At 41.3% G+C, this 20053-nt stretch overlaps 2 pseudogenes; both read right to left on the bottom strand.

Moving 5' to 3' along the window:
* Nucleotides 1-12808: 12808 nt before the first annotated feature.
* Nucleotides 12809-14495, bottom strand: LOC123790097 (UDP-glucuronosyltransferase 1A8 pseudogene; annotated as a pseudogene).
* A 3468-nt stretch (nucleotides 14496-17963) lies between these two features.
* LOC123790117 (UDP-glucuronosyltransferase 1A9 pseudogene) lies at nucleotides 17964-19076 on the bottom strand (annotated as a pseudogene).
* Between the last annotated feature and the right edge of the window lie 977 nt (nucleotides 19077-20053).

Raw genomic sequence — 20053 nt, 5'->3', positions numbered from 1 at the left:
TCTCAGACTGCATAAGACGATTTTGCTCAGAAAGAGATTGGCATCCCAGTTTCCGAGGAAAGACCTGAAGTCACTTACCACTACCTTCCTCATGGGCAGTGGAACTGTGACATGCCTGGCACTGCCACTTGTTGCTCCATATCCAAACCCTCTGAGGCCTTCAAAATGCTAAGAGTGACAGTCCCACTTCCATGGACCATTCTAGGAATGTGATGTCATCTATTTTAATTCACTTTCCCTAGATCCATCACATGCAGTGGGTGGTCACCTGTCCAATGCTTGCCAGAAGACCTCTGCTAGCTGTCCTCTCTCTTTCCTCTCTTCTTCTGCATTCCTCTGTCTAGACCTCTCTGCTGCGGAATAGCCTCAATCGGACTGCTACCCTACTTCAGGGATCTCTGTATCTGTCTGCCACACTCTACCGAGCACTCATTGAGGGCAGAGGACATATCTTCTCCATATCTGCACCCTCCTCCCACAGGACCCATTCTATGCCTCACGCAGAGAAAGCACACAAGAAATGTTAGTTGCATGGGACTCAATTGCACTGTGCAAGTTCTCTAAACACCTTTCTGGGTGAGTTCAGTGGCATATGTCAGACAAGACCCTGAGAAACATTTAGTGAGGAATTCTAGAGCCAATCTGGGGGCATAATCATTGGGAGGAGCCAACATGGCTCCTTCTGAGATGCCCCAAATATTAGTAAACATTTGCTTAGTCACCATTTCGCTTGGTGACTGAGGCACTTTCAGATGAATGTCTGAAAAATAACAATGGGGCAAATGATCTACCTTCCTGGAACGCTTACTTCAGAATAGATATCAATAAAATAGAAAATAGAAGAACAATAGATACAATCAGTAAACCCAAAAGCTGGTTCTTTGAGAAGATGAATTAACCTGATGAAACTCTAACCAAACTGATCAGAAAAAAGAGAAAGAAAAAGAAATCAACAATATCAGGAATGAGAAAAGTGGCATCACTACAGTTTCCACAGATGTTCAAAGAAAAACCAGAGGCTGGAGTCTAAGATGGCAGAGGAGCTGGAGACCTTAATTTTGTCTAGTCCCAGGAATTCAGCGAGATAGTTTTCAAATCATTCTGAAAAACTGCAAACTCAACTGGAGATCGAGGAAAAGAATAACTGCAACTCTACGAAGAGAAAAGCGACCAATTTCTGCAAGTGTATATTTCTCGGGGGTCCTTATTACCATTTTTGTATTTTGTTCTGTCCTTCAGCTATTCTTCCCTGGACAGGATGACAAGCTGGAAAAACTCACCTCAAAACAGAGAACAAGAGGCAGGATGGACTGCCGGGGACCTAATAAATATGGACATTATTAAGACGTCAGAACGAGGGTTCAGAATAATGATTATAAAGACCCTAGCTGGACTTGAAAAAGGCATAGAAGACACTAGAGAACCCTTTTCTGGAGAAATAAAAGAACTAAAATCTAACCAAGTCGAACTCAAAAATGCTATTAATGAGACGCAATCAAATGTGGAGTCTCTTAACTACTACGATAAATGTGCAGAAGAGAGAACTAGTGATATAGAAGACCAAATGATGGAGAATAACAGATATGAGAAAAAGAGAGATAAACAACTACTGCATCACGAGGGGAGAAATTGAGAGATAAGTGATACCTTAAACAGAGCAATATTAGAATACTAGGGATCTCAGAAGAAGAGGAAAGGGAGAGAGAGACAGAAGGTATATTGGAGCAAATTATAGTGGAGAACTTCCCTAATGTGGGCAAGGAAACAAGACACAGGGTATCAGTTTGGACAACACCCCTACCCTGCGGAAGGGAACAAGGCACAAAGAACTTCCCTCAAAATCAATAAAAATAGGTCAACACCCTGACCTACAATAATGAAACTTCCAAATCTCGGAGACAAAGAGAAAATCCTGAAAGCAGCTCGGGGATAAGAGTCTCTAAGCTACAAGGACAGAAACATTAGATTGGCAGCAGACCTATCCACGGAGACCTGGCAGGCCAGAAAGGACCGGCATGGTATATTCAGGGCACTAAATGAGAAAAATATGCAGCCAAGAATACTTTATCCAGCTAGCATGTCATTCAAAATAGAAGGAGTGATAAAAAGCTTCCAGGAAAAACAGAAACAAAATGAATTTGTAATCACCAAGTCAGCCCTACAAGAAATATTAAAAGGGGTCTTCTGAGCACAGAGAGAGCCCAGAAGTTACATAGACCAGAAAGGGACAGAGACAATATACAGCAATAGTCACCTTACAGGCAATACAATGGCACCAAATTCATATCTTTCCATAGTTACTCCAAATGTAAATGGGCTAAATGCCCCACTCAAAAGACACAGGGTATCAGATTGGATAAAAATCAAGACCCATCAATATGCTGTCTCCAAGAGACTCGTTTTAGACCCAAAGTCACCTCCAGATTGAAAGTGAGGGCGTGGAAAACCATTTATCATGCTAATGGACATCAAGAGAAAGCTGGGGTGGCCATCCTTACATCAGAAAAATTAGATTTTAAACCAAAGACTGTAATAAGAGATGAGGAAGGACACTATATCATAATTAAAGGGTCTATCCAACAAGATGATCTAACAATTGTAAGTATGTATGCCCCTAACATGGGAGCAGCCAATTAAGTAATCCAATTAATAACAAAACCAAAGAAACACATTGCTAATAATACAGTAGTAGTAGGGGACTTTAACACCCCCCTCACTGCAATAGACAGATCATTGAAGCAGAAGATCAACAAGGAAATAAGGGCTTTGAATGACACACCGGACCAGAAGGACTCCACAGAGGAATGGGGTAACCAGGTGATGGACATTGGGGAGTGTATGTGTTGTAATGAGCAACATATTATTGGATTGGGTGTTATATACAACTGAACAATAACAGACCTGTACCCCTGAGACAAATAATACACGACATGCTATTTAATTGAATTTAAACTTAAAAAAAGAAAAAAAGAAAGAAAGAATATCAAGAACAAATTTACACCAATATATTCTACAACTTAGATGAAATGGACAAATTTCTCACAAGATGCAAACTACTAGAGTTGAATCAAGAAGAAAGAAATAAAAATAACTTGTGTGTTTTAAGATGAATTACGTTTGAATTCAAACCCTCCCGCAAAGAAAACTTCAGGCCCAAATGGCTTCACTGAGAAAATCTACCAAACACTGGAGGAAGGAAAAGAAAAACAATTATTTTTCCAAAATATATTCTGAAATGAGGAAAGCTATATTCTAGAGACAGATGCACAGAGAACTTCCTAATCTTTCCAGGAGACCACAGAGTTGGTCAATGAGACCAGTATTACCACATACCAAAACTAGATGACATCATAAGAAAGGAAAACCGTATAGACTGGAAGGGGGATGGGATGAGGTAACCGGGTGTTGGGTATTAAGGAGGTCACGGGTGGTGATGAACACTGGGTGTTATATGCAACTAATGAATCCTTGAACACTACATCAAAAACTAATGATGTACCATATGCTGGCTAATTGAACATAGTAATAAATAAATAAATATAAACGAATTTTTTAAAAAAGACAAATGTATAGAGCAATACCCCTCATAAGTATAATGCAAAAATTCTAAACAGAATTTAACAAATCAAATTATATAAATGTATATAAAAGACATATAATAATACTATATGAAATGATAGTGGGACTTATCCCAGGAATACAAGGCAGTTTTAACATTAGAAAATCAATCAAGATAATTCACCATATAAATAAACCAAAAAAGTACAACCATATAATCATCTCCATAGGCACAGAAAAGGTATTCGAAAAAATCCAACATCTGTTCCTGATAAAAAAATCATCACAAAACTAGGACAAGAAGGGAAGGTTCTCTACTTAATAAAGAGCATCTACGAAAAACCCAGAATTAACATCATACTTAGTGGTGAATGACTGAATGCTTTACTCCTAATCAGATACAAGCCAAGGATGACTGTCTTACCACTTCCATTCTACATTGTTCTGGAGATTCTATCCAACACAGTCGGTCAAGACACATAAAAGGCATCCAGACTGGAAAGAAAAGGTCTCACTGCCTTATTCACAGACAACAGGATCATCTCTGAAGAAATTCCAATGGAATCTACAAAATATCCTAGAACCAATAAGTAAGTTCGGCACAGTTGCAGGATACAAGATCAACACTCAAAAATCCCTTGTGATTTAGGGCACCTGGGTGGCTCAGCTGGTTAAGCGGCCAGCTCTTGATTTCTGCTCAAGTCATGATCTCAGTGTCCTGGGATCTAGCCCCTAGTCAGGCTCCATGCTCAGCGGGAAGTTGGCTTCAGGATTTTCTCTCTTCCTCTGTCCTTCCCTCCAACCCCTGCTTGCTCATGCTCTCTCTCTGTCTCTCTCTAAAATAAATAAATAAATAAAATCTTACAAATAAATAAATAAATAAATAAATAAATAAATAAATAAATAAATAAAAATATGGAAGGAGAATCCACAGACTGGGAGAAAATATTTGTACAGCATATACCTGATAGAGGTATATGCTGTACAAATAAAGAAACTCTCTAATAGGGAAAAATATTTTTTTAAATAGGCAAAGACTTGAACAGACATTTCATCAGAAGATATACAGAAGGGAATCAGGCACAGGAAAACGTGCTCCATGTCATCAGTCATTGGAGAATTTAAAACTACAATTGAATGGGGCGCCTGGGTGGCTCAGTCAGTTACGTGTCCGCCTTAGCTCAGGCCATGACCCTGAAGATCTAGGACCAGGCCCTTGTGGGGGGGGGGGGTCCTGCTCAGCAGGGAGTCTGCTTCTCCCTCTACCCCTCACCCCACTCATGCTCTCTCCCTCTCTCTCAAATAAATAAATAAATAAATAAATAAATAAATAAATAAAATCATAAGAAAAAAACCCCTATAATTTAATTTGCACGCCCCACAGAATGGCTGAAATGCGAAAGACGGCCTGCTCCAATTGTTGGCGAATCCGTGACGGAGCTGGACCTCTCATACGCTGCTGCTGAGACCCTACAATGGTTTGGCAGTTTCTTAGAAAGGTAAGCCTACTCCGGCCAGACAGCCCAAGGCTCTGCATTCCTAGGTATTTATCCACGAGACAAGAAAGCATACTTCCAGAACTGCTTGAATTTTCCTTTTCTTGTGACGTTTGGACATCTTAAAAACCCTTCTGGCTGGGGAGACTACACTCACTCCTTCCTAGCCCTAATTCTTAGAGCTAGCAAAGGGCCCAGTCCAGGGCATGCCTTCGATATGCAAACTAACCATTCCAGCGCCCTAGGAGACACTATTCCTCTGCCTTAATCATCCCAGGGCTAGGGACCAGGCAACCAGGCCACACCCCTATAGCTTAGAGCCTACCAAAATTATTCAGACTAGCCGGTTCTAACCTCTTTGCCTGCCCTGCCTTGCCATTCCATGAAAACACTGAAAAAGTCAGTGGCCCAGGCCCTCCCCTGGCCTTGCTGCTTCTGCCTCCTTTTTTTTTTTTTTTAAAGATTTTATTTATTTATTTGACAGAGATAGAGACAGCCAGTGAGAGAGGGAACACAAGCAGGGGGAGTGGGAGAGGAAGAAGCAGGCTCATAGCGGAGGAGCCTGATATGGGGCTCGATCCCAGAACGCCGGGATCATGCCCTGAGCTGAAGGCAGACGCTTAACCGCTGTGCCACCCAGGCGCCCCTGCTTCTGCCTCCTGACCAAGCCTGGCGCTTCCTCCACGTAGCCTTGCTTGGCACGCCCTTTTTCTAGGACTTACGTGTATAATAAACTTTGTTTTCCGGAGCCTCTCCTGTGTCTCCTCTTATGGCTGCACCTAAGGGACCATCACATAAAAGGACACAGAATGCTTCCATATAGAAATTGGAGCCGAATGAGAGGCTTGAAATCACGACCCTGAGTTCAAGACCTGAGCTGAGATCAAGAGTTGGGTGCTTAACCAACTGAGCCACCCAGGTGCCCCTGAAAGGATTACCTTTCAAAGCATCCTTTGCAACTACTTAAACCATTAGTGAAAAAAGATTTTAGCTGACTACTTGAAAACAAGTACAGGGCTTTGTACCCCCATCTATCACTTGGACCTCCAGCCAACACAGCCACTCTTCAACCCACCCTGGAGGCAGCCTGTTCCATCTGTAGGCATCCCAGACTTTGGGGAAGCTCTTTCTTATAAAAACAATGCAACAACTGCTCCCAGGTACTGATTTATTTATCCTGACAGTAAAAGATGGACTCTAACAGAGTTCAGATCCTACCTCACTGGCTTCTAAAATTAAGTATATCTGAAACACAACTCTTGGTTTCCCTCCATGAGCTCTTCCTTCTCTTCCAGCCTTTCCGGATGGTAACGGCATTTCCATCTACCTAGTATTTCAGGTCACAGCGTGTACAAGGCATCACTCTCCCACAGCCTCACCACTCACCATTCAGCGTTCAAGTGGACAAGTGAAGCCATACAGTCAAAGATACATACAGTCAAAGGACTTGTTACAGGATTTGACCTACACTATCTGGGAGCTGACCGAACGACTTCTGTCAACAGTCTGACGCTGGAGCTTAAGGACAGCAGGGTGAGTCTTCAGAAAGTGTGGGTGGGTGTGAAGTGGGGGAGAGCAAGGACGAGCTGGGGCCCACGAGGACGAGCTGAAACCCAGGAGAAAGGACTCGAACCCTGCAGTGTGCTCGGGCCTCCAACCTTGAGGATGTGGGTGTCCTCCAGGAGAAGCTGGCGCTCTTCCTCACAGAGCTAATACATCCGTCCCCCCTGTGGGAAAAGCTGAAGGAGGAGCCAGGGAAGGGAATTCCAGGAAATGATATCCGGCCTCGTCTACCTGACATATTACACAGCCACCGCACAACCCATGCCCACGTCCTGTCCTAGTTCCAGAATAGCTCTCCAATCTGCCCTTGCACACTCCACCTCCACTGACCCCAATCCACCACCACGTCCTGCTTGCATGCCAGGAGTAACCTCCTAACTGAATTTCCTGCCGTCGTTCTTGCTCTGTAGAGAGAAGCCAGAGGGGTCTTTCCAAACATAAATCACTCTGCTATGTCTTCATAACACCATTGCATACTTCCCATTGCACTTAGAAAATGCGCCAACTTATCTCGGCCAAAATCTCCTGCGTGAGTCCAGCTCCCATCCATCTTTTTAACCAACTCTGCTTGCTCCCTCCACTCAGCCTCCTTCCTGCATCCGGAACATGACAATTTCCTTGTCACCTCAGGACCTTAGCATTGGCTGTCCCCTCGGCCTGGAGTGGTCTTTCCTGGGCTCTTCATGTGCCGTCTCATTTGTTAGTTCTCCTCCAACAAGTCTGCCTTGAGGGTGACATCAGAAACAGCCCCACCCTCATCCCGGCCACTTACTCTGTCACATCCCTCTATTCTTTCCTCGAGCCACTTATCACTGTGTACAGCTACCAAATAGCTTTTCCTTCGTTTCCTCCACTAGAAAGTGAGCTGCCGGCGCCCCTGGTGACTCAGTTGGTTAAACGCCTGACTCCTGATTTCAGCTCCGGTCGTGGTCTCAGCCCCACATAAGTCTCTGCACTTGGCGGGGAGTCTGTTTGTCCCTCTCCCTCTGCTCCTGCCCCCTTCTCTCTCTCTCTCTCTCTCTCAAATAAATAAATAAATAAATAAATAAAATATTTTTTTTTTAAAAAAGAAAGTGAGCTCCATGAAATTAGGCACCTCGATATATCAATCTTACTCATATTATATCTTAGACATCTAGCCCTGTGTCTGCCACTTGCTAGATGCTCTGAAATACAGTTGATGCTTACCAAATATTCATTCAAGAATGAGTAAGGGAAGGAAGGAAGGAAGGAAGGAAGGAAGGAAGGAAGGAAGGAAGGAAGGAAGGGAAAAGTACAAAGCAGCTCAACTCTCCTTGCCAGGGCAACTGAACCTCAGCCCAGGCGACTGCTCCAGCTCGTCTCCAGGTCTTCTCACCTTACAGAGCAGGTTCAACGTCACCTGCTCAGGCATCTGGCCTCTGGTGATCCACGCCGTGGTCACTGCCCGGCCTCAACCAGGGCTGCTGCACCCATTTCAGAGACATCGCAGCCTCCATGCCAGCAGTCCCGTTTTTAACAGAAAGCTTTCCCTGCTTGAGTTCTTTTACTCTAGCTCTTCTTTCTTCCAGCACTAGTTGAAATCCTATGCAAATCTGCAAGAACAACTGTTCTTGACTCTGCAGATAGACTGCTTGTGAATATCCCCGAGACCAAAGAGGACCCAGGAATACTGCAGTGAGAAGGGTTTATAGACTTCTCTGAATCTTCTAAAAATGATTTTTGTTGAGGAATTTTGCATCTGTAGTCATCAGGCATACTGGCTTGCAATTTTTTTTTCTTGTAGTATGCTTTTGTCTGGCTTTTGTATCTGGCTTTGGTATTTGATTCTGGCCTCTTAAAATGGGTTTCCTTCCTCCTGTATTTTTCGGAAGAGTTTGAGAAGGATCAGAATTAATTTTTCTTTCAATATTTGGTAGAATTTGTCAGTGAAAACATTTAATCTTGAGTTTTTCTTTGTTAGAGTTTTGTTTTTATTTTTGTTTTTTTCTTAAGCAGCTCCATACCCAGGGTGTAGCCCAACATCAGGCTGGAAGTCACGATCCTAGATTGAAACCTGAGCTTAGATCAAGAGTCAGATGCTCAACAAACAGCCATCCAGGCGCCCCTGTTAGGAGATTTTTGATTAATGACTCAGTCTCCTTACTCATTACTGGTTTGTATAGATTTTCTATTTCCTCGTAATCCAGTCTTGGTAGGTTGCATACTCCTAGGAATTTATCAATTTCTTCTCCAACGTGTCAGTATGTAATTGTTCAGCGTAGTCTCTTACGGTCCTCTGTACTTCTGTGATATCCACTGCAATATCTCCTTTTCCATTTCTTATCTTGTTCATGTAAGCCTTCTCTGGTTTCTTTTTCTTAGTCCAGCTGAAAGTTTATCAGTTTCGTTTATCTTTAAAAAAAACTCCAGTTTCATTGATCTTTTTGATTGCCTATCTAGTCTCTATTTCCCCTATTTCTGGTCTGATCTTTTTAGTTCCTTCCTTCTACTAATTTTGGACTCAGATTGTTCTCTTTCTAGTTACTTGAGGTGTAAGTTAAATTGTTTATTTAAGAACTTTCTGTTTTCTTAACGTAGGTGTGTATTGCTATGAACTTCCCTCTCAGAACAGCCTTTCCTGCATCCCATAAATTTAGGCAGTTTGCATTTCAATTCTCATTTGTCTCTGATATTTTTTTAAAGATATAGCTTCCCCCTTCTCTTGGATAAGCCACTGTTAGAAAGCCCAATGATGTAACCCAGGAAATGTCCCATTCCTTTGGAGGTGAGGGACAACATTTCTGCCACCATCCCCAGGGAAAAGCCAGAAGTAAAAGAACCAAGGAGAAGGGGAGTCAGATGGGCCAGGACAGAGACCCCATCAGCCACAAGGATTAGGGACATGCAAAATCCTAAGGAGGAGCACGTGGGGGACAAGAACACCTCAAAATTACCCCTGCTTCCAGTGCACTTGTTATTGATGGAAAGATGTGTGCAGGGGGACAGTGGAATCCCAACTGTAGTAGCAAAAAAACATGATCTTTACATGCAATCACAGTACTTTGCTTTAAAAATACATGCAAACACAAACCATGGGCCCACACCTGATCAGAAGGACTTCAGTTACCTCCTGGATATTGGAAATTCAAATTCATTACTCCTTTAAGTAACATTACTCCTTGTACCAGGAGCATTCATTTACACCATTATACTTCTCATGATCTGGTGGTGCAATGGCTTTTTCCAGGGTGAGTAGAGTATTATCATAGATCTAAAACTTAGGTTTTCTTACTAGATCCCACTTCTTCCTCAATCATCTCATTTCTCTCTTTTCCTAATGGGGACCCACAAATCTTATTCTCCACCTCCAAAGGGATGGGAAAATCTGAACAACCTCAGTTTGTATGACCCATGAGCTAAGAATGGGCTTTACATTTTTAAAAAAGCTGTAAGCAAACAAAAAACCAACAAAGTTACAAGACAGGAGACCGTATATGACCCTGCAATGTCTAAAACATTTGCTCGCTTGCCCTTTACAAAAAACTTGGCCGATCTCTGATGCAGCATCTTGAATTTACACAAACAAAAATGATGATCTCTGCTACAGCACTTCAATTCACTTTTAACATATGGATGATGGAAAGTGCTTAATTATTCTTACATCCCCCAAATTTCTTGATATAAATGGCATGTATTATATAAGTCTGTAATCCTACATCCCAACAAATACCTCGGTTCCCATTTGCTTTCAGTCATGCCAAATAAACCCATCGTCATCATCTTAGCTTTCGTATACGGTTGCGCGTGTACCTAATCCGAGCACAACTTCTTCAGCTGTGTGATGATCCTGGTGCCCGCAGAGGGCAAGGCAAGGTGAGCGGAGCCCCCTGACAAAATGCTGTCCTCGCCAGACGTGGGTCACGTTGTGGGTCATCTGAGTTATAGAAGCAGCATGTCCCCAGCACAGATTCCCTGAGGGTGTTATCCATTCTTAGCCACTCCTTGTTCAAAGGTGGAAAATCAGGCTCCCAGTATATGAGACGGTATGACTTTTGCAAAATGTGCTGAACCTTGTGAGCAGCCGGATCAATAGATAAAATGTACAGTACGTCCCTAATAAAATAATCAACTGAGACATGCCACCAGGTGTTTCATGAGGGTATAAACGCAACGTCATCACCAGGAATCTTACTCTTGTATTTGTCAAGACCTTTCCAATTGCAATGACGGAACCCCAAATCACTGGCCAGACCAAGTATTTAACATCATTCAGGAACTATTGAATAATTGTTCTGAACTAATTGTTCAACACTGTTTTGGAAATACATGCTCCAGTAAAGCAAAATAAGAGGTACGAACATGGGGAGGGATTTTTACCTGCAGATGATATTATATACCTAAGAGTATTACAAACTAATAAGACAAATTAGTAATATGACTAGATACGAGGTAATGTGCGAAAGCCAAAACTGTACTGTAATGACTAATAATAGTTCAAAATAGCAATGAGAAACAGCATGTTCACAATAATTTCACAAATAATAACATGCCTAGGAATAAATTTTAATAAGAAACGTGAAAGACATATAAAGTAAAACGCAAAACTTTATTGATTACCCCAAAGATACAGACGCAGTGAAGAGAAGGGCCATATGCACCCCAATGTTCATAGCAGCATGTCCACAATAGCTAAATCGTGGAAGGAGCCTAGATGCCCTTCAACAGAGGACTGGATTAAGAAGATGTGGTCCATATATACAATGGAATATTACTCAGCTATCAGAAAGAACGAGTTCTCAACATTTGCTACAACATGGACGGCACTGGAGGAGATAATGCTAAGTGAAATAAGTCAAGCAGAGAAAGACAATTATCATATGGTTTCTCTCATCTATGGAACATAAGAACTAGGAAGATCGGTAGGAGAAGAAAGGAATAAAGGAAGGGGGGGTAATCAGAAGGGGGAATGAAGCATGAGAGACTATGGACTCTGAGAAACAAACTGAGGGCCTCAGAGGGGAGGGGGGTGGGGGATTGGGATAGACAGGTGATGGGTAGTAAGGAGGGCACGTATTGCGTGGTGCACTGGGTGTTATACGCAAATAATAAATCATCGAACTTTACATAAAAAAAAGAAAAGAAAACTTTATTGATAGACATAAAGGAAGATCTAAATAAATAAAGAGAAGTACTACATTCCTAAGAGGAAAACATTGAAGCAAAAGGATATCAATCTTTCTCAAATTAATAAAAGCATTTTATGTCATATAAGCAGAACATTAATATTTTATTTCTCTGTTTGCAACAAGAAAAAACAATTCTGAATTTTTAAAGGAGAGTAAATAGAATCACCAAGAAAATATAGAAAAATACTGAGTATGGGGCCTGCCTGAGCACATATGAAAACTTACTACAAAGCTAATACATTCAAAATACAATACTGGCCCGTGAGTAAATAAATAAATCGATGGAACAAACCTGAGAGTTCAAAAGTAGAGCACTCAAAAGTAGTGTTCAAGAGAGGAAATAAATATGAAATTTAAAATATGATGAAGACACATTTCAGTTCAACAGATAAAGGATGGATTGTTTTGTTAAATGATGTTGGCACAACGGACTATCCGTTTAGAAAAGTAATGAAGTCAGATCTTTATACATGTAAAGTCTTCACTGTAAAAAATATAGCTGTTAACACTGGAAGAACTAAAAATACTAAGACATAGTAAGGAAAAAAATCATTTATATATCTCAGGCTTGGAAAGACCTAAACAATTTGAAATCCAGAAACCACTAGAAAAAAGTGAACGAGTTCGACTATCGAAAAATGAAAACCCTCTCTGACAAAAGATGAAGAATAGCCAAGGAAAAAATATTTACAGTTCCTAAAAAGTGTTAATATTAATATTCCTAACACTCAAGAGATTTACAGTCATTAGCTTTGAGAAGACAAATAGCCCTAGAAAAATGATTAAAGAATCTGAATACATACTTCCCAGTAGTTGAAATCAAATGGCCAATCTATCTATGAAAATGGAAGCAGCTATTAGAATTTTTTTTTCCAAAAGTGTTTTAAAAGTTCGACAACATCTGAAGCTGGAGAGGGTATGGGAGCACTAGAGCACTCACATACTGTTGACCGAGTGTCAGATTGTTCAATCTTCTGAAAGCAATCTGTCGAATGTATTAAAATGCAATGTGTGTGTACCATTTGGCCCACCAACCCCCTACTCCTAAGGACGTCCAGCCTACAGAGAGAAGAGCAAGCGTACGGAAATGTGGGAATGCAAAGAAATGATTTCAGAATGTTTGGTACAGTCTTGCTTATAAAGGCAACGGTGGGAAAAGCTTAAATATCTATCAGTATTGCTTAATTGAGTGAACTATGGTACATCCAAAGTAACGAATATTATGCAACTATTACAAAGAATGTGACACATTTATAGAGATTGACTGTAAAGATGCTAATGATTTATTAGTAAGTGAAAAAAGCAAGGTAAAGAACAATATGTCCAATCCGTTACTAGCTTTTCTTGTAATAAAACAGGAGTTAGAATTTATATTGGATATATACATGCATATATAAAATAATTTCAGAAAAATTGGAAAAGCAGCATACAAAACGGCTAAGGGCATTTTCCTATAAGCTATGGCATTAGATGAACAGAAACGAAGTGTCCTTTCTTACTGTATTTTCAGTACTTTCCCAAGGGGAGTATTACAAAACGCAGTCTGGAAATTGTATACAATTATATCACTTGTGTACATATGCGTATCAAAGAAAGCAGGTTTACAAAATTTGCTAATGCATGATTTGATGAATTGGCACAAAATAATTCATTCAACCAGGAACAATTTCCAAATGTGGTGAATGTAAATGACAAACTACAGTTCAGTAAGGAGGGGGGAATTTTGCTGTGTTTTTGTTGTTGTTGTTTTTGTATATTGTCCAAAGCCAGTTATTCTTACGATACGAAAGAAGAGGTGACTTACCTGTGGCAATGACTTTCCCTCCTGGCAGTTAATGCCTCCAATGAAGACCATGTTGGGCATCACAGGTCTGGGATATTCGAAAACAAAGTCAGTTCTCAGCAACCAAATCGACGTTTGGCTGTAGAGATCATACGGGGTGACAGTCGTTTGGAGAACCTCAGATGCAATTTCTGTAGCTCCTTTTAAAAAATACCGACAAAATAAATGTTCCTCCAAGTGGAAAATGTGATTCCGCACTCTCTCGCTGAAAGTCATGGCATCTGAGAATCCTAAGAAAAATCTAGGTACATAGGAAGGGGCAATGGGGCACTGTGCGCCTTCTTCAAGATAATGACAAAATACTCCCCTGGTGAAGACCACAGATGGGAGAGAAAAATATTTGGCTATAATTAAGCCACACATATCAAAAGGATCCAGAAACACGGCGTCAAAAGAACTCTGCGTTATGTATTCTATTAATTTTGTGTCGTTAAACAAATTCTTGCAATGTAAAAAAAAGTATTGAAAAAATTCATGGGATGAACTCATTACTACAGAAAGTAAATTTGTTTCCCGGTTGTTCCAATGAAAGTCAGAGAAAGTCTTGAACCGATGATTATACTTGTCCAGAGTATAGCTTGTGGAATAAGTCTTCACTGTAAAATTGGAGGATTTTCCCAGTTGCCAACTCACCTCCGGCACTATTAAAACCACCTCATGGCCTCTGTGGACAAGTTCCTCCACAACCGAACGCATGGTAAACCAGTGGCTCCCATCCATGGGTACTACCAGCAGCTTGCCTGCCTCGGCAAAGCCAGAAGTCAGCAGCAGAAACACACAGAGAAGAGGAAAGCCGGTCAAAATTGCAGGAGCCATTTGGGAAACTGCAGCCCAGAGCAAGCGGCTGCTTGGATTCGGAGCCGGTCTAATATGGTCCGAGGAAGAAGTATAGGCACAAAGCCAGCCCAGGAGAGGGCGTGTATTCACACATTCATTTAAAAAAAAAACATTACCAGTGATGCACTCTTCAGAACAATAATGAATGAGTCGCATTTGCTGACACACATGCTTGTACGTTTTCCAGATAAGAATACCTTTTGATCTTTGCCTTGTCAGAGATCATGCACTGTATCACACGCAACGGTCATTTGGAAACAGAATATTAGGCAATGCTTTTGAGGGCTCAGAATGATAAAAAGGAAAGCAATGTCAATAAATGTGATATTTTGCAATTTGTTCCAAGGACAATTTGGGTTTTATTCTCAGACTGCATAAGACGATTTTGCTCAGAAAGAGATTGGCATCCCAGTTTCCGAGGAAAGACCTGAAGTCACTTACCACTACCTTCCTCATGGGCAGTGGAACTGTGACATGCCTGGCACTGCCACTTGTTGCTCCATATCCAAACCCTCTGAGGCCTTCAAAATGCTAAGAGTGACAATCCCACTTCCATGGACCATTCTAGGAATGTGATTGATGGAATGTGATGTCATCTATTTTAATTCACTTTCCCTAGATCCATCACATGCAGTGGGTGGTCACCTGTCCAATGCTTGCCAGAAGACCTCTGCTAGGTGTCCTCTCTCTTTCCTCTCTGCTTCTGCATTCCTCTGTCTAGACCTCTCTGCTGCAGAATAGCCCCAATCGGACTGCTACCCTACTTCAGGGATCTCTGTATCTGTCTGCCACACTCTACCGAGCACTCATTGAGGGCAGAGGACATATCTTCTCCATATCTGCACCCTCCTCCCACAGGACCCATGCTATGCCTCACGCAGAGAAAGCACACAAGGAATGTGAGTTGCATGGGACTCAATTGCACTGTGCAAGTTCTCTAAACACCTTTCTGAGTGAGTTCAGTGGTGTATGTCAGACAAGACCCTGAGAAACATTTAGTGAGGAATTCTAGAGCCAATCTGGGGGCATAATCATCGGGAGGAGCCAATATGGCTCCTTCTGAGATGCCCCAAATATTAGTAAACATTTGCTTAGTCACCATTTCGCTTGGTGAGTGAGGCACTTTCAGATGAATGTCTGAAAAATAACAATGGGGCAAATGATCTACCTTCCTGGAACGCTTACTTCAGAATAGATATCAATAAAATAGAAAATAGAAGAACAATAGATACAATCAGTAAACCCAAATGCTGGTTCTTTGAGAAGATGACTTAACCTGATGAAACTCTAACCTAACTGATCAGAAAAAAGAGAAAGAAAAAGAAATCAACAATATCAGGAATGAGAAACGTGGCATCACTACAGTTTCCACAGATATTCAAGAAAAACCAGAGGCTGGAGTCTAAGATGGCAGAGGAGCTGGAGACCTTAATTTCATCTAGTCTCAGGAATTCAGCTAGATAGTTATCAAATCATTCTGAAAACTGGAAAATCAACTGGAGATCAAGGAAAAGCATAACTGCAATTCTACGAAGAGAAAAGCGACCAATTTCTGCAAGTGTATATTTCTCGGGGGTCCTTATTACCATTTTTGTATCTTGTTCTCTCCCTCAGCTGTTCTTTCCTCGACAGGATGACAAGATGGAAAAACTCACCTCAAAAAAGAGAACAAGAGGCAGGATGGACTGCCGGGGACCTAATAAATATGGGCATTAGTAAGATGACAGAACAAGGATTCAAAATAACAATTATAAAAACCCTAGCTGGACTCGAAAAAGGCATAGAAGACACTAGAGAACCCTTTTCTGGAGAAATAAAAGAACTAAAATCTAACCAAGTCGAACTCAAAAACATATTAATTAGATGCAATCACACGTAGAGGCTCTTAATTACTATGATAAATGAGGCAGAAGAGAGAACTAGTGATATAGAAGACCAAACGATGGAGAATAAAGGATCCGAGAAAAAGAGAGATAAACAACTACTGCATCACGAGGGGAGAATTTGAGAGATAAGTGATACCTTAAACAGAGCAATATTAGAATAATAGGGAACCCAGAAGAAGAGGAAAGGGAGAGAGAGACAGAAGGTATATTGGAGCAAATTATAGTGGAGAACTTCCCTAATGTGGGCAAGGAAACAAGATACAGGGAATCAGATTGGACGACAACCCTACCCTGGGGAAGGGAACAAGGCACACAGAACCTCCCTCAAAATCAATAAAAATAGGTCGACACCCTGACCTATAATAGTGAAACTTCCAAATCTCGGAGACAAAGAGAAAATCCTGAAAGCAGCTCGGGGATAAGAGTCTCTAAGCTACAAGGACAGAAACATTAGATTGGCAGTAGACCTATCCACGGAGACCTGGCAGGCCAGAAAGGACCGGCATGATATATTCAGGACACTAAATGAGAAAAGTATGCAGCCAAGAATACTTTATCCAGCTAGCATGTCATTCACAATAGAAGGAGTGATAAAAAGCTTCCAGAACAAACAGAAAAACGATTTGCAATCACCAAATAAGCCCGACAAGAAATATTAAAAGGGGTTCTCTGAGCACAGAGAGAGCCCAGAAGTTACATAGACCAGAAAGGGACAGAGACAATATACAGTAACAGTTACCTTACAGGCAATACAATGGCACCAAACTCATATCATTCCATAGTTACTCCAAATGTAAATGGGCTAAATGCCCCACTCAAAAGACACAGGGTATCAGATTGGATAAAAGTCAAGACCCATCAATATGCATCTCCAAGAGCCTCATTTTAGACCCAAAGTCACCTCCAGATTGAAAGTGAAGGGGTGGAAAACCATTTATCATGCTAATGGACTTCAAGAGAAAGCTGGGGTGGCCATCCTTACATCAGAAAAATTAGATTTTAAACCAAAGACTGTAATAAGAGATGAGGAAGGACACTGTATCAGAATTAAAGGGGCTATCCAACAAGAAGATCTAACAATTGTAAATACGTATATTCCTAACATAGGATCAGCCAATTAAGTAAGCCAATTAATAACAAAAAGCTTAAATATCTATCAGTATTGCTTAATTGAGTGAACTATGGTACATCCAAAGTAACAAATTTTATGCAACTATTACAAAGAATGTGACACATTTGTAGGGATTGACTGTAAGGATGCTAATGATTTATTAGTAAGTGAAAAAAGCAAGGTAAAGAACAATATGTCCAATCCGTTACTAGTTTTTCTTGTAATAAAACAGACGTTAGAACTTATATTAGATATATGCATACATATATAAAATAATTTCAGAAAAATTGGAAAAGCACCATACAAAACGGCTAAGGGCATTTTCCTATAAGCTATGGCATTAGATTAACAAAATGGAAGTTTCATTATTTACTGTATTTTCAGTAGTTTCCCAAGGGGAGTATTACAAAACGCAGTCTGGAATTTACATACAATTATATCAGTTGTGTACATATGCGTATCAAAAAGAACAGCTTTATAAAATTCGCTAATGTACGATTCAATAAACTGGCACAAAATAATTCATTCAACCAGGAAAAACTTTCCAAATATAACGGATGTAAATGACAAATCACAGTTCAGTAAGGATTTTTTTTTTTAATGTACAAACTGAGGTTATTTTTACAATGCAAAAGAAGAGGTGACTTACCTTTGGCAATGGCTTTCCCTCCTGGCAGTTAATGCCTCCGATGAAGACCATGTTGGGCATCACAGGTCTGGGATATTCCAAAACAAAGTCAGTTCTTAGCAACCAAATCGACGCTTGGCTGTAGAGATCATACGGGGTGACAGTCGTTTGGAGAATCTCAGATGCAACTTCTACAGCAGTTTTAAAAAAATAGTGGCAAAGTAAGTGTTCCTCCAAGTGGAGGATTTGATTCCACACTCTCTCGCTGAAAGTCATGGCATCTGAGAATCCTGAGAGATCTCTAGAAACATAGGAAGGGGGACTTGGGCACTGTGCAGCGTCTTCAAGATAATGACAAAATACTCCCCTGGTGAAGACCACAGATGGGAGAGAAAAATATTTGGCTATAATTAAGCCACACATATCAAGAGGATCCAGAAACACGGCGTCAAAAGAACTCTGCGTTATGTATTCTATTAATTTTGTGTCGTTAAACAAATTCTTACAGTGTAAAAAAATTTCTATAAATATTTCGTTGGGTGAACTCATTAGCAAAGAAACTGTACTTTCTTGACGAGTTTTCCAATGAGAGTCAGAGAAAATCTTGAACAGATGATTCAATTCCTCCAGAGTGTACCTTGTGGAATAAGTCTTCAGTGTAAAATTGGAGGATTTTCCCAGGTGCCAACTCACCTCCGGCACTATTAAAACCACCTCATGGCCTCTGTGGACAAGTTCCTCCACAACCGAACGCATGGTAAACCAGTGGCTCCCATCCATGGGTACCACCAGCAGCTTGCCTGCCTCGGCAAAGCCAGAAGTCAGCAGCAGACACACACAGAGAAGAGGAAAGCCGGTCAAAATTGCAGGAGCCATTTGGGAAACTGCAGCCCAGAGCAATGCAGCTGCTTGGATTCCGAGCTGGTGTAATATGGTCCGAGGAAGAAGTACAGGCACAAAGCCCGCCCAGGAGAGGGCGTGTATTCACACATTCATTTAAAAAGAAAAGCATTACCAATGATGCACTCCTCAGAACAATAATGAATGAGTCGCATTTGCTGACACACATGCTTGTACGTTTTCCAGATAAGAATACCTTTTGATCTTTGCCTTGTCAGAGATCGTGCGCTGTATCGCACGCAACGGTCATTTGGAAACAGAATATTAGGCAATGCTTTTGAGGGCTCAAAATGATAAAAAGGAAAGTAATGTCAATAAATGTGATATTTTGCAATTTGTTCCAAGAACAATTTGGGTTTTATTCTCAGACTGCATAAGACGATTTTGCTCAGAAAGAGATTGGCATCCCAGTTTCCGAGGAAAGACCTGAAGTCACTTACCACTACCTTCCTCATGGGCAGTGGAACTGTGACATGCCTGGCACTGCCACTTGTTGCTCCATATCCAAACCCTCTGAGGCCTTCAAAATGCTAAGAGTGACAATCCCACTTCCATGGACCATTCTAGGAATGTGATTGATGGAATGTGATGTCATCTATTTTAATTCACTTTCCCTAGATCCATCACATGCAGTGGGTGGTCACCTGTCCAATGCTTGCCAGAAGACCTCTGCTAGGTGTCCTCTCTCTTTCCTCTCTGCTTCTGCATTCCTCTGTCTAGACCTCTCTGCTGCAGAATAGCCCCAATCGGACTGCTACCCTACTTCAGGGATCTCTGTATCTGTCTGCCACACTCTACCGAGCACTCATTGAGGGCAGAGGACATATCTTCTCCATATCTGCACCCTCCTCCCACAGGACCCATGCTATGCCTCACGCAGAGAAAGCACACAAGGAATGTGAGTTGCATGGGACTCAATTGCACTGTGCAAGTTCTCTAAACACCTTTCTGAGTGAGTTCAGTGGTGTATGTCAGACAAGACCCTGAGAAACATTTAGTGAGGAATTCTAGAGCCAATCTGGGGGCATAATCATCGGGAGGAGCCAATATGGCTCCTTCTGAGATGCCCCAAATATTAGTAAAC

This window comes from Ursus americanus, chromosome 1 (genome assembly GCF_024610735.1).
Source record: "Ursus americanus isolate L20-20 chromosome 1, mUrsAme1.1.p, whole genome shotgun sequence".
NCBI classification, from domain to species: Eukaryota; Metazoa; Chordata; class Mammalia; order Carnivora; family Ursidae; genus Ursus; species Ursus americanus.
This window is presented reverse-complemented; position numbering and strand designations above follow the sequence as displayed.